The following is a 15,344-nucleotide window of genomic DNA, read 5'->3' on the forward strand; positions in this document are numbered from 1 at the left end:
CCGCATAGACAGGGCTCTAAACCACTGTGGAGCCCTGGCTTCACACCAAAGCTTTTAAAAACAGAACATAAAAAATGGTTGTAGGCTATCCATAAAGTTTCAAGTGTGTGAGCCAAGTGGTCAGATGCGGTATGGTATTGATAGAGTATGGCTGCTAAATCCTGCCCGCACAAGATACAGTAGGATGGTGAATGTTTTGCGCAACTGCACAGGCAGAGTACAATTTCCTCAAAATGGCGGTGCATGTTTTGCAGATGCCCTGCATGCTAATATTGAATCCTGCGGGTTTCTGCCCTCCCTTGTATTCAGCCATGCTGAGTTGGCAGGCACCAGATTCAGGAGCAGCAGTAGTGGGGGAAACACATGCAAGTTATGAAAGATATCTTTTTTGAAAAGAAATGATTTCATTATTACAAAATGCTTATGAAGAAACATGCTGTTTACAAATAAGATGAGATGGGAGAAAGTTTACTGAGAATAGCTATACAGCATCTGCTGGGTTGCCACCTTTTCTGGAAAAAAATACCGGCTTCCTATAAATTTTTCCTCTTTTTTCGCCCCTATTACAGTGGTGGGAAACTACCAGGGTGGCGGCGGGTGGCGGCTTGTACCAGGGCCCGCCAACACCGCCTGGCCCCATTTAATGGGGCCCTCAGGGCCGCGCGTCCAGAAAAGGTTAAGTTACTTGTATTTTCGTATGTGACATCATTGGTGGAGTGAATGCTTCGTCCAATGCGGCCGCGGATGGAAGGAAGCCAGGAAGCTCTCTTATTCCCTCCGCAATGTCCCTCACAAGGCTGTACATCCTGGAGTTTTCGAGTGACATAGCTCGCCTTCTCCGTTCAGTCCAGCTCCTGCATGTGATCTCCCGCCGTCTCCAGGCTACGCTGGGAGCGCAAGCAGGGGGCGGGTCGTTCATGATATCATGGCAAGTGCTGTGGAGAGCACAGGCATTCTCTGCAGTGGGTGATTTTTTTTTTTTTCTCATCGCTCTCCCCACCATCCTCCATTTTCACGGCACTGGCTATACACGGTACAGACCCACATTGGTAGGGAAGCTGCTGCTGCTACACTAGTGGGGAGGGCAATCCCTGTGCATTAGCAGGGGCGAATTCTGGCCCCTTGCATGAATACCGCCACCTGAGGCAGCAGCCATAAATTGCTGCTGCCACGTACTAACCCCCCCCCGAAATTGCTCTCAAGATAAAGGAGCAAGTATTTTTGCTGCCTGGTTACTGTACCACCTGTCAACTTGCTCATTGGTGAAGAATAGATAGAGATATAGAGAACCTCAGGTTGCATGGGGTAGTTTCTCTCAGCCCTTGGTGTGGCTGTGTGTGTGTCTGTCTGTGTTCTGTACAAAGTCTTTTTTTGTGCCTGCAGCCTGAAGTATGAATGGCAGGTGTGTGGCACACTGACTGAAGACGAATCCCGGGTTAGCGCTTGCTACAGCAGGAGAGGGAAAAGTTTTCTGGCGTCCAGGCTCTGGCCCTAGGGAGCCTCACTGCTAGTTGCACTGGGCAACCCAGGTTTTTTTTTTTATATTAAATATTGTGATTCTTATAGAACTTTTGAGTGTTGCCTATAAATAACCCCTGGGCAATTATAATAGCTGGTTCATGATAGATGGCAGTTGTGTTTAAATGTGGTCGATGTGTGGTACTAGATGTGCTTTATATGGTCACGAATAACCCTCAGTGCTTCTAATATCCTTATATTTACAGTAGGGGGTATTATATATATATATAGATAGATATAAGATATGTATACACTCAGCCTGCAGCCTTGTGCTTTATATGGTCAGCAGAACAACCGCTTCAGTGACTTCTCTAATATACTTTTTTCGTGTAACTTTTACATTAACTGTTGTTGCTAATTTTTATGACTCATTTGTGTATTTACCGGCCCTCTCCTATTATATTATCCAGTTCATAATTAAATCATGCTATGGTTCAAGGGGACTTTGCGCCTAGGCAACCAGACTACTGATAATTAAGATAGATTAGAATAAAGCTAAATAATCAAAACCCCACAAATAAATAAAAATGAAAACCAATTGCAAATAGTCCTCAGGATATCTCTCTCTATATCATCTAAATTTAACTCATAGGCGTCACATCTTTTAAGGGGGGGCCCAGCTGTAAAGATGTCTGTACGGCAGGGCCCTTTGGGGGTCTAGTTACGCCACTTGCCAAGACTTTCAATTATATGTAACTCCCCCTCCCCCTAGTTTCCCGCCCTTTTTGGTTTTCATTTTTTATTTCATTTTTTTTTATTTTTTATTCATTTTTTATTTTATTTTTTGTTTTTTTATTGGTTATTCATTTTGTAAGAATTAATCCGCTATTTTCTGTATATTGCTCTTCAAAGGTTCTATAATTACGCTCGATTGAGGATCCGCTCACAGATGGTTACAGGCCTCTTGCAGAGTTCGGGTAGTGTGTGACAGTATCCGGTGAAATAAGAAACGTAAGAATATCGATGACATTTAATCTACTAACACTAAGAGAGTGCGCTATTGAATTCCACATGCCACTTACAGTGAGCAAGCAATATAGCCCACACAGCGCCTATAGGAAGTGCGAGTAGATTCCTCTGGTAGAGGATGTACTTGAGTGAACATTGCATGACCACTGCCTATTGGTGTAACAGAAACGCCAATGTAATATACTCACCGTTTCTCCACATCTGGTGGTAATGGGTAAGCTGTTCGGGCGATGAGTTACCTATAGAGAACCAGTAAGGGTTAATTGGTAGTGTGTGTCAGCGATTGTCCAACGAGGTGCGGGCCAAGTGGTGCGGATAATACCGCAAGCGCAGGACACTCTTTAAGGTTGTAGTATGTTTTCAAGGAAGGTATGGCCACGGAGCACAACGGAACTGCCATCTCTATGCACCTCTCCGTATCTGTAGTGGAGGCGACAAAACATACAAGGCATGTGTATAGATGGATCCTCTCCATCGTAGCGTCTACCTTAATGGCTTTACTCCCTCTGAAGAGAGGAAAGTGGAGAAGAAGCGGTTATTTTTCCCCCCCCCTTGTTTTAACTCTGGGTATTAAAGGTACTTCTAACAGTCGAGCAATTGCCTGTTCTCAAAATGCACTTATATTGAAGTCACTATATTCGGATAAGTCACACTGGGAATTATACAGTTAAATAGTAGATGGGGCTATCGGATGATGTCATCATGGGGCCCTAAATGGTTCAACCCCCTTAACCACACGTCACTGCATTGTTTGGCGGCTTTTGAGGGATTTAAGTTTGTATGGTGGTACACAATTTTCTTATTTCCTGAAGACGGCTCGAGCACTAGTGCCGAAATGTTGAAAATACATTTTTGATTTTTGACACAATATATATATATATATATATATATATATATATATATATATATATATATATATATATATCCGGCAGTGCCCGCACTTGATCCAAGACAAAGCCAGAGGTGCACGATCAAATCAGAAGTATTATTAATCAGTAGTATATGAATAGTATATGAACATCTGCCCTGTGGGCTCTTGCAGCATCTGCTTTGGCGGAGTGCCTGCTGACCCATTACCTTTGACCCCATACAATTTGACCACCACAATGGGTTGTCACTTGTCTGCCTTAGTGGCTGTTGCCACCATCTGCTTTGAGGGAGTTCCCTCTGATCCATGCAATTTGGTCTCCATCATGGGGTTTGCTTATTCCTCTGCTAGGCCATCCAGTCACACCCCTAGCTGTGCCCTTATTTTAACAGAGGGGCTTTTTGCGTAAACACAAATTTAAATTCTTTGTATCTTGACCTTTAACCCATGCTCTTTTTGCTACAGGTGATACCAAACAGTAAAGGTAAAAAGGATATCAAGGGTTCTGGTTGTCCGCTTCCTCTGCCGGATATTCGTTTGCTGTTCTCCTCAGACTTAAAGCAAGGATCCAAAGTTTCGAAAGGAAAACCAGCGCTCACAGATCCACGAAAAAAAGAGAAAAAGAATAAAGAGAAAAGAGAGATTTCCCGCCAATATGGTGTAGTATTTTCCAAATGTGCACACACACCTTTATGTGATTAGCATATACAATAAATAAATAAAAGTATCCCTTGTATCCACTCCAACGTATTATCCACTATCCTAGACTTTAGCTCATACGGATTTTGTATAGAGGGGTACTCACGGACGTTTAACGGATACTGCGCAGTAAAGAGGTGTAGATATCAGTAGCGGGTTTTACATGCGGCTCCAAAGCTTCATCCACTATGGAAATTCACTGACATAGTGTAAAAATTGTAACATCTTAATGAACAAATATTAAAAAATGCACTCACAATATTCCCAGTAATAAAATCGCATAAAATATTTTGTCTCCCACAGTCACTGCTTCAGCGTCCCCAAGAATCTGCAAACTGTTGGTATTAAGGTGCGAAAAGTCGCCGGCGTCTTTTCCCACCGCGTGTAGACTCAGGCGCATAGCGATGGCGTATTACTTGACGCGTTCGTCATTCGATTTTCTCAAAAGGCTTCAAATTGTAATTTTTGCGCATGCGTTTTTACGTCCTGGCGAAAGTTCCGGTGGCGTGTTTTCTCCTTCCTTCCTCTTTGTCCTATCTAGCTGCTGGGTTGTCATATGTTCATCTCTATTGTTCTTTAACTCCTTATGACCAGTCTGTTGCCATCGAGTCCTAGTCCATAGCAACCATCATAATTTTACCAAAAATTTCACATAAATTTATCTCTCTTTTACAATCGTCCTATGGCGTCGCTACATAGACGATATAATAATCGTCTGGAAGGGCCCCCACTGACCTACTGATTGAGTTTGTCACAGATTAAACAATAATGACTTAAATATAGAGCTATCTCTTACCTATAGTCATAAAGAAATTAATTTCTAGACTTGACCATTTACCCAATAAACACACAACTGATATCTACACTCTTTACTGCGCAGTATCCGTTAAACGTTCGTGAGTACCCCTCTATACAAATCCGTATGAACTAAAGTCTTGGATAGTGGATAATACGTTTGGAGTGGATACAAGGGACACTTTTATTATTGTATATGCTAATCACACATAAAGGTTGTGTGTACACATTTGGAAAATGCTACACCATATTGGCAGAAATCTCTCTTTTCTCTTTTATTCTTTCTTCTTTTTTTCGTGGATCTGACCTCGTGCTGTGAGCGCTGGTTTTCCTTTTGAAACTTTGGATCCTTACAGGTGATACCAGCCTGCCTTCACCCTGCATACTCAAGTTAAAATCTGAGTATGGAAGTCGAACAAAAATTTAACAAAATCCCTCCAGTTTCTTCGTGTGATCAGCACAACATAATTTGCAGCTGTGCCTTTACTTGGATGGCCTTCAATGCCATTAGACCTGTGCGACTTTGACACATGACCCTTCATGACAGCCATCATGGGGTTTTTCTTATCAGTGTGGGGGCTCTGCAGCCATCTGCTTTGGTGGAGTGCCCTCTGACCTATGACCTTTGACCCATGACATTGACCGTCATCATGAGGCACACTCATCTGCCAGTGGGTTCTTGCAGCCTCTGCTTTGGTGGAGTGGCTTACTTCTTCTTTGGCACTCTTGCAGCCTTCTGCTTTGTCAGAGTCCCCTCTGAACCCATGACCTTGCCGCCATCTGCTGTTTGAGGAGTTTACCCCTGATCATGACCTTTTAACCATGACCTTTGACCACCATCATGGGGTTGTAATCACATATTCTGCAGCCATATGCTTTGGTGGGACTGCCCTCTGACCCAAACATTTGACCAATGCCATTTGACCCATGACCTTTGTCCATGCCATTTCGACACATGATCTTTTGACCCATGAACATTGACCATCATTCACGGTGGTCGGCGCCATTGTTTTAATGGGAATCTCTATACAGGTTATGAGTAAACTTAGCCTGTTCCTGCTGATTGTGCTTAGTACAGGGGAATTTCCTATGCTGCCCATATTTTTTTGAGGGGGGGGGGGGGGAGGGGAGGGGGGGAGGGGGGGGCGGGGGGGGGGCGTGGGGCGGGGGAAGGGCGGCGGTGGGGCGGGGAGGGGGGGTCGACGCCGAGGGTGGACTATTAGGCATACAGGCACGGAGGAAATCATACACAGGTGCTGAGGGGCACGCGCACGGCAGATAGCAGACATCAGGGGACCGAGCGCCCAGCGGACTGGGCTTGATGAGGAGCAGCGGATAACGGAAGAAGAGCGGGCGGATAGGGGGGGGGGCGGGGGGGGGGGGGGGGCGAGGGGGCGGAAGGGGCGCGGGACGGCGGGGGGATTGGGTAGGGTGCCGTGGGGGGGAAGGGGGGGGGGGGGGGGGGGGGGGGGGCGGGGGGGACGGAGCGGGGGACAGGCGGAGGAGGCAGGGAGGGAGGACTGGGGGGGTGGTGGTCGGGCGACGCGGCGGCACGGGGCGGAGCGATGGGGCGGGGAGGGGGGGGGGGGGGCGTGGCAGGGGGGGACGGGGTGGGAGGTGGGGGGAGGCACGTGGGGGGCGGTGGCAGCGGGCGGGGGAGGGGGGGGCGGCGGGGGGGCGACGGGGGCAGGGCGGGGGGGGGGTAGCGGCGGGGGGGGGGGGGCGAGTGGAGGGGGGGGGGGAGGGGGGGGGCGCGGCGGGAATGGTGAGGGCGGGCTGGGCGGGGGGGGGCGGCGGGGGGGGCGAGCGCGGTGGGGGGGGGAGGGGACGGCGCGGGGGGGGGGGGTGGGGGGGGCCGGGGGGGGCGGAGGAGGGCGGGTGGGGCGGGGGCGAATCTGAGGGCGGCGAGGGGGGCCAGGGCGGGAGGGGCGACGAGGGTTGGGGGGGGGGCGAGGGGGGGGCGGGGGGCGGAGGGAGGGGAGGAGGGGGGGAGGGGCGGGGGGGGGGGGGGGGAGGGGGGCGGGGGGGGGAGGGGGGGGGGGGGGGGGGGGGGGGGGGGGGGGTGCGGGAGGGAGGCGAGGGGGGGGGGGGGGGGGGGGGATCTCTCTGGTACAGGCTATGAGCAGCAAAGTTTGGGAATGTTTCCTGCCTGGCAATTGTGCTATTACAGGGGAATGCCTATGCTGCCATAGTTATGAGGAACTCTGTTCCAGCTGATGCAGCGAACTTATACTGTTCCTGACTGAATTGTGCCTTCCCTATTTTTGAGATCTCTACTGATTACAGGTCTATAAAGAACATACATCGTGGGAATACCTGAGCTGCCCTTGTTTCTCATGTTGATCCAGTTTGGATGCACAGAGTTGGCGTTCTTGCTTCTGATAGATGACATGCACTTGGTCAACCTCCAGGGTTGCACATGTCCTCTAATCTTCGATCCTTCTCCCTCCGCTCCAGTTGTCCGCTCATCCAGTGTCTGGAGGTCAAGCTTTCAGCGAGGGAAAGAGGTCGGTCTTAACCTCTCCATATATTTTTTCAGATTAGAAAGCTGGCCAAGCAATCATTATATTGCCGGTGCATATGCAGCTGTAGCTTGCCTGGATCTTAAAGAATGATGCCGCCATCTTCGTGGAGCAGCTCCAGTCCATAGTGTTTCCAGCCTGGAGGCTGCATCAGAGCATTCTCTCTGGGTCTTGTTGGCCACCCCATAGTGTGTCATGGTTCGGCCAGGTATTTGGGATTCGGCCAAATGCCCACGATTGCCCTTCATTAAAGATTTCAGCTGAATAACATAATCCCGAATCGAATCTTAATTGCATCATGAAACCCATGAAGGAATGGTAAACAGTGCGAAAAAACATTTTTTACTTCCCTTGTTTGTGACAAATAGTTACATGATTTCCCTTCCCACCCCTAATATTGTAATATGCAAATCTAGATCAGTGCATATAAGCTTAGTTCAAAGGGTAATCTGGTACGTACGCATACCTATGATTTTTTAAAAAAGACTGCCTTTTTCTCTATCAATAAAACAGTTGTCTTGTACTTGATCTGGTTAACTAAGCTTAAAGGCTTATATGTTTATTAAGCAGAATTTAAGAGATGGAGATCAAAAATCCCTCTAGGGTTGGACAAAAGATTATACAGAAAACTAGAATTTATTCGCAAAGCTTCTCTCAAAATGTTTCCCTGCTGGTAATAAAAATTCCTTAAGTCTACCTGAAGTGCATTTTGGAACAATCACAGTGCCAGAACCCGAGTATGTTTTTGCGACTGGCGATTTACTTTATTGCGCTGGCCCAGAACCAACCCTGGACCTCACCCACAAGACAGGAGAGAGCAATGGAGGGAGACTTGCAGAATGCGACGAAGGGTGGGTAGAGAAAAAGCAGACCCCGGAGGGAGGCTCAATTCTACACCGCGGTCGCACTGTATCTCCCATGATTCCACACGGACCCAAGTCTTGTAAGCAGGTACGGCGTCTCAAACCACTCACTCAGAATCGTTGCTGTCAACAAGTCTGCAAGACCTCCAGCTCCCACTCATACTCTGTTAACCCACATACCTCGACGTAAACAGGACGACGCCATCCCTCACGCTAACAGCCACACACAATCAATCATCTATGCACATAAGCGATCAAAATACACAACACTTCGCCTATCCTCATCCTCGACCAAACAGAGCATGCCCCAGTACCACTGCCACACACGCTCAGTAACAGCCGGCGGCAGTATGGTGACGAGGGAGGGAGAGCATAAGCGAGTAAGGGTGGGAACCCGGCTAGGGGAAGGCAGAAGACATTTTTAAAGGTAGCTCCAGCGCCCCCCTTTCATTTGCGTCGTAGGACCTGCCTCTTCTGCCTGCCTCCTAGTTCTGGCCCTGGCCAGTGGAAAAACATTTCAGGGATATGTTTCACCCATGGTTGCACAAATTGAAACGTGGGCATCATATCTCCCAGTGTGCCATTAGTCTTTAAAGGCATTCACAAGTTATTGCAGTGTAATTACCAACTTCTGCTCCTAGATGGCAGTGTAGAGTTGGGTTGGATCTATGTTAACTGTATATATAGTGTTTGGCCACTAGAGGGAGTGAGAGTAGTGAGAACACATAGGAAAGGGTGGAGTTTTAGAAGAGAATTGGAGACAAGCCACAGGGACAGATGTGCATCACAGGATGAACATCTACTGAAGAAGCCACCTTGCAGGAGAACCACAACCAGGACCCAAGTGAGTAGGAAGTGTGAGGCTCAGTTAGCATAGGTTTAGTTTTCTTATAGTGCACTGTAGCAGTGTAATGAGTCAGGTCAGGACAGTGAGCCAGAGGTTTTTGTGTGGCTAAAGGTTATGGGCTCATATTGGTGGTTGTGTGTATTTTGCAGAAAAAAAGTCTATGATTCTGTAGAGTGAACCTACAGTTAGTGGGAGTTTTGGACTTGGAACTAAAGTATGTTGGTTTTTCTAAAGTGACCTTCAATTTGATCTTTTTAGCCTTCATTTTTTTTAGTCTATATCTTGTTACAGAAATGGAATTGTACAAAAATTACGGCAGATTTGAAAGGTGTATGTTGTCAAAAAAAAACCCATAATATAGGTTTTTTTAATGGATTTTTTTACATACATTTGTCTTTATCAGGAATATACAAATAAGAAGGATATAGCAGAAGGGATAGAAGAGAGATCAGAAGACAGAGGAAGACGTTTGCCTGGGACACTCTCATGGTAAGTATTATGGCTTTGGTCGGTACAGAACATGTTTGTATTTAGTCCAGCATTGCTGTGGGAGATATTGGGGGGTTGATATTGTGGGTTATTTTTAGCATAGTGCCTATTTTTTAGGTTTTGAGTGTGATGTGGTTGGTGTGAAATTCTACAGAAGGTTGTTTCATGTTATATATATATATATTGTGTAGTTTCTATGATCATTTGCTTGAATTTTGTTTTACAGGTATGGGATCTGTAATCCAGAAAAGCTCTGAATTTCAAGAAGGTTTCTCCCATAGACTCCATTTTATTCTGAAGATAATATGGATTATCTTCAGAGCGGCTGGGAGGATTATCTTCAGAGTGCCTGGATTATTTTTTGAGCCTTTTGAGGATTATTTTCAGAGCACCTGGGAGGATTATCTTCAGAGCATCAGGGAGGATTATCTTCAGAGCATCTGGGAGAATTATCTTCAGAGCAGCTGTGAGGTTTGTTTTCAGAGTGGCTTGATTATTTTACGAGAGTTGGATTATCTTCAAATCGGATGGGAGGATTACCTTCAGAACGGCTGGGAGGTGTATCTTCAGGCTATTGACACGTGTGGATTTTCACAAAGGTTCGCGACGTGTTTTTTTTAAAAAAAAAACAAGATTGAAACTGCTAGAGTATTTATGCAGAGGTCGGCTTTTTTTAAAAACTGCACTGAAACTGCGCCGAACATCCGCACGTGTATCCATAGCCTCAGAGCTGCTGGGAGAATTATATTCGAAACTGTGAGGATTATTTTCAGATTGGATGGGAGGATTATCTCCAGAGCGGTTTTGAGGATTATCTTCAGAACGGCTGGGAGGATTATATTCAGGTCGGATGGGAGGATTTTCTTCATTGCGACTGAGAGGATTATCTTCGTATGGACCGCAGTGCAGATTGGAGGATTATCTTCAGAGCAGCTGGGAGGATCATCTTCAGAGTGATTGAGAGGATTTTTTTTAAGAGAAATTGAGGATTTACTTCACAGCTTCCGGGAGGATTATCTTCAGGTTGGATGGGAGGATTTTCATTGTTGTGATTGAGCGGATGATCTTCATATGGATTGAGTGAATTATCCGCAGTGCAGATGGGAGGATTATTTCCAGAGCGGTTGTGTGGATTATCTTCATAGCGGCTGGGAGGATTATCTGCAAAGTGTCTAGAACGATTCATTTAGGAGCGGCTGGGAGGATTATCTTCAGAGTGGCTGTAGAGGTAGGCAATTTTGGTGCTTTTTTTAAATTGGCACTTCCGAGGGGCCCAGCGCACAACCCAGCCTCCCTTTACAGAGGTGGTTTACCTTCAAACAACTAGTTGTTTTCCGATAGATCACCAGAAATAATGACATTTTCCAATGACTTTCTATTTTCTATGTGTCACAGTTTTTCTAATATTGAAGTATTTTTCACCTTCTGAAACAGCCCTGAGGGTCGCCGACCCTGTAAACTGTTCTAAATGGATACATTTAGTTGATACATTTCTTATCTTTGTCCCTGCTGAGCAGAATCTCTGGGTTTCATTACAGGCAGCTGTTAGAATTGATACAATAGTTGCTAATACTCCAGAGATGCTGCTGAGAAATATATCAACTTAATGTTGCAAAATTGTAACAGTTCAGAGTCTGCACCTGATTTACTGAGCTGCTAGAATCAAACACCAGAGACAGGAACATTCAACTTTCAACAGTAAAAAATAAATAATGGAATGTAATTCAAAAAGTTTTCATTTCCGGGGAACAATCTAAAGACAACTGAATTGAAAAAAGTGTTTGGAAGGTGAACAACCCCTTTACAGAGGGTCCAGTATATCCATTTAGCTGTAAATCTAGTGACATATTCAGGGGCTGTAGCTGAGATTTCCTCAGAATGGTATAATTCACTCATTTTGTTTATCCAGTCCTGGATTATTGGGGGCTGCAGCGATTTCTATCATGTGGGGATCAGCAGTTTTGCCACATTGAATAGATGAGGTGCTATTGTAGAGAGGGACGATGAAACATTTCTGGGACCATATAAAGGAACAAGGATACAGGCTGAGTTATACAGGGAACAATGAGTATATTTTGTGTATTATAATGCGTAATGTACCCCTACTGTAAATTATAAGGATTTGAGAATCCATATAAAGGCACACGGCTGCGGGTGAGTTATACAGGGAACTATCACTGTATAACTCATGTATTATGTATTATAACAGAGACTGTGCACCCTATACTGTCTGTCATTCATAAGGATATTAGAAGTCATTGAGGGTTCTGTGACAATATAAATGCACAAGACTGCAGGTTGAGTTACACTGGGGAATGTTACAAATGTATTATAGGGGATAATAAACCCCCATTGTAAATTATAAGGCTATAGACATCACATATAAATGCACAAGGCCACAGGCTGAGTTATACAGGGAACTCTGAAGTATTTGTGTAGTTATAAGGGATATTGTACCCCCACTGTAGATGATAAGGATATTTGTAGTAGGGCCCCTTGCCACAATTGTTTTTAGCTCTTTATGCCCCAGGTCACCAATGTTTTTTAATTTTTAGGGCCCCTTTTGTCACCAATGTTTTTACCTCTTAGGGCCCCAGGCGACCAATGTCTTCAACTCTTATTGGTCCCAAGATTATTCAAAGTTTTTACCCTTAGGGGCCCCAGGCCGCCAATGTTTTAACTCTTATGACCCCGGGTCACCAATGTTTTAACTCTTAGGGCGCTAGGCCACCAATGTTTTTAGCTCTTAGGGCCACATGCCACCAATGTTTTTTAACTCTTAAGGCCCTAGGCCACCAATGTTTTTTTAACATTTAAGATTTAAAGGAGGGGAAAAGTTTTTCATGAGAATTGTCACCTGACAGTAGCACAGATTTTCCATAGGCCAACACATTTCCTCGTTTACCATTGCCTTTATTCGGGACCGTCGAGTGTTTGACCAAAGTATTTAACCCACTGCCTCATATTTACACATCAGAAATGCGGAAAAGTTTCTACTAATAAATTTGATTTAGGTTGAGTAGGTAACTGTTTAAAGAAGTCTACCTTGACCAAAAGTTACTGTCCAGGTTCATGTCCATGTGAACTTTGGTACTGAGTGGGGGGGGGGTTCGTGGATTCCAGGGCAGGGTTTGGCCCAACTTGCCCCATCCTTCCTTATTACCTCATCAAGGCTTCCTCGCCTAGCAAACAATGGAGTGTAGTCATTGTGGGGCAGGAAGAAATATAATACTCCTCCATTCGCTTTAGCAGGAATCCCCCACCCCCAAAAGGATTTCTCATAACCTGGAGAGAGTGGTAACCAAAAACAAATCCAGCACAGCATTCCCTAATATCAAGCACCTTCATATACTAAATGTCTGGTATAGTATAAATAGGCTTGTGGGAAGTGGATGGAATTTCCAATATTGAGAGGGGCAATGGACTTGAATGGAAATGCTTACATTGTGGCCTATGGAGTAAAGCAATTTTGTAGTTCCTTTCAATCATTTGAGATCAATATGTGTCCCTATGTCTTTCATTCCCCATCAATGTACATATGAAGCAAATTAACCCTGCAGAGAAATTAACCCATTCCCTTCATCAAATAACCCACTGTATCAGCACCACAACCCAGTTTTACCCTTACACTGCCATTTTGGAGGCAGCTCCCAGCAGTATTAATTGCCCTGTCACCCAACCGGTAGAATGAGGCACAGGAGCCCCTTCCCTCAATATTACACCATAGGGATTAAAGAAAAACACAGAGACTTTTTTATGGGGAAACCTGTCGGAGAGCACAGGATTTATTAAAATGAACAGCTAATTTATATTTGGGCATCCCTAACGACCAATGATCCAGAGGAAGGCGAAAAACCCTAGAGTACTATGGGACCAATCTGCACTGTAGGTAAAAATTCCTTCCTGACTCCTAGAAACGGCAAGTCGGTTTTTACAACCCTGGGATCATTTAGGATTCAGGCCATGGTGTTGGGGTCGGCGGCCAGGCAGAGCAGCAGCAGGTGAGTCTTTGGGTGGAATGCTGAAAAGAAAAGATATAGAAAGTGTTGACATAAGAATAAAGACATACTTGTTTCCTTATTGATATTAAAGGCTATAGGTCTAGCATCTCTAGATAATGGGTAATTGGTCAGTAAATTGATTACATTACCGCAAACTCTCCGAAGCATCTTCATGATGGCCTTCCTGAAACTGTTTTCGGCAGGGTCGGCCTCTCCACCACCAGAGGGTCTTTTATGATTTCTTCCCACCTCAGGAGCTTCTTCTTTCTCCATCAACTTCCCTCCTCTTTCTCCTCCACTGCAGGAGATTGCTCTCTTCCGTTGTCTTCTCCTCCACTCTAGGGGGTTTGATGTTCATTGCTGCAGAACCTCCTACTTCTGCTCCCTCTTCTTTCTCCTCCTCTTCAGGGAATGTTGCTGTTGTTCAGCGGGAGGAGCTGTTTTCTTCATTTGTTGGAGCATCCTCCTCTTCTTTATCTTTCAGCTCCTTCTTCTTTCTCCTGAGAGGCAAGAGCTTCCTCTTCCTGCTGCTCCAGGAGCTGCTTCTTCCTCTGCTTGCTCCTCCAGTCTCTTCGTCCTCCACTGCAGTGTCGTTCAGCGGGAGCTCCTTCCGCTTCCTCTTCCTTGTCCTCTGTATCAAGGGCTTCCTCATCTGCTGCTGCAGGGGCTCCATCCTCCTCTTCTTCAGCTGCAGGACTGTGTGGCTTGTTCTTCTAGGTTTAGATAAGGAAGAAAATGGAAAAAAATGGGTCATTGTTGTAATTTGTTTCCAAAGTATTGCAACTACAATTGTGATCACTGGAATGATTAAAATAGCCAGATAGCCTTGTACCTAAGAGAATATCAGATTATACCTGCTACACACCTGTCCCTACTGTAAGCACATTGGGCAGTTACTGAGCTGAGTAAGTTCCATGCTAGACTTCCCCCTAGTGATACATGCTGAGATACATGCTATGGTTGTAGGGACCTAAAAAAGTTCAACAAGTTTCTGTGCTATCAGTATGGCCAAAAGCACCCAGAGGTACGAGAAAACATCTTTTTTTTTTTTTTTTTAATATGTTATGTGCCAGTAAGTGTAATTGAAAGTGTTAATTGCAGAATACATACCCAGCCGCTTTCTTTAGCTTCAGCTCCCTCAAGAACTCATGGTGAAGCTGGGTCAGATGTTGGTTGATAGTCTGTGAGCGCAGGGGAGGCACAAGGATAGGAGCAAAGGGGAAAGAAGGAGACAATTAGGATTATGCCTGTATATGTGCTGCTAATAGTACCTTTATATGCTGAGGGCAGTGAGGGTGTGGGATTCCCTGCTGGCAGCTGATGTTGTGATATTGTAATTTTGAGCATCAGCCTTTTCTCATCATAGGGAGAAAAAACCCCAAATTACCCCTTGTGCCGTTGTCCCGATTGCAATAGACCAATCAAAGTTCATTATCTAGCGGTTAAACACCCAAGAAAAGCATCAGGGACAGTGATCCCAGGTGAACTTACATTCTCCAGCCGCAGATACTCAAGTTGCTGCCTCCGGTTTCGCACTCGAGTTGGATGATCCTGTGGAAGAAGAGAGTCAATGTTAAGCGCTTCTTTGTACCAATGCCATTATTGTGGCCATGTGAACGCTTGTGATAAAACCATTTTTGTTTCTCGTGAAAATGGCACTTGGATGGGAGATTTTAGATGCCCCCAGGGGAGCAGGAGATACAATGAATGATAATGTTCTAGATTATTATAGAGACTCAAAGTGAATAATAACCTCTCCTATAATAATAATTA

This window comes from Xenopus laevis, chromosome 7S, assembly GCF_017654675.1.
Source record: "Xenopus laevis strain J_2021 chromosome 7S, Xenopus_laevis_v10.1, whole genome shotgun sequence".
Lineage (NCBI taxonomy): Eukaryota > Metazoa > Chordata > Amphibia > Anura > Pipidae > Xenopus > Xenopus laevis.